The sequence below is a fragment of the Eurypyga helias genome, unplaced genomic scaffold (genome assembly GCF_000690775.1).
Source record: "Eurypyga helias isolate BGI_N326 unplaced genomic scaffold, ASM69077v1 scaffold22871, whole genome shotgun sequence".
Taxonomy (NCBI): domain Eukaryota; kingdom Metazoa; phylum Chordata; class Aves; order Eurypygiformes; family Eurypygidae; genus Eurypyga; species Eurypyga helias.
This window is the reverse complement of record NW_010229224.1, coordinates 5,912-6,709: the sequence shown is the minus strand read 5'-3', so window position 1 is coordinate 6,709 and position 798 is coordinate 5,912.

The window sequence follows — 798 nt, the reverse complement described above, 5'->3', positions numbered from 1 at the left end:
AAAAAAAAAAGAAAAAAAAAAAAAAAGAAAAAAAAAAAGAGCCGGCAGCTGCTGGGGAAAAGCCAGTGGAGCTCAGGCGTGGGAGGAGCCGCGTCCCGCCTGCCCTCTGTCCGAGCGGCGTCGCAGGAGGAAAGCAAATCCGTTGTACTAATGCGTTCACGTGGGGGATCTGCTTGGCCGGAGCGCTCCTGAACATACTTCTGTAGCGACCTGATGTAACTTTACTCTGCACACACAGGAAAAAAACAAACCACATGAGAGAGAGAACCTAACAGCCATTGTCTACTATTGCTAGGAGTAACGAGCAGAGATTCAGATCAGGTAATAGTCAAATAATATAAATTGTTTATAAAAGGAAAGGCCGCCTTTTCTTAGGCGTTCCGCTTTGGATTAAACCTTTGCCTTCGGCATTGCTAAAACTGCCTTGAAGTCCGGCCGCCTTGTGCGCCGTGGTGTGGCTCACCTCCCGGCGGGGCCGGTGCCAGCGCAGGGCAGCACCAAGGGCTGGATTTTGCATCGCTTTAACCGTCTCTGTCGAAGCAGGATGTGTCCCGCGGGGTGCAGCATGCTGCTGGTGGTCCTGGCTACCAGGCAGGGCGCTCAGCACCTCTGGGATGCCCCCCGCCATGGGTAAGATGCCAAGCCTGAGCTGGGGGGGTTGCGGGTGAGGCTGGCGGAGGTGGTTTCAGCACGGGGAGTTTGTACAAGGGCTTGTGAGCGCTGCTGGGTTTGGTGCAGGGCCTGGGCTGGCCGGGTGGCAGGAGCAGAGCACCCTTCCTTGTGCCAGCCCCGGGGGCT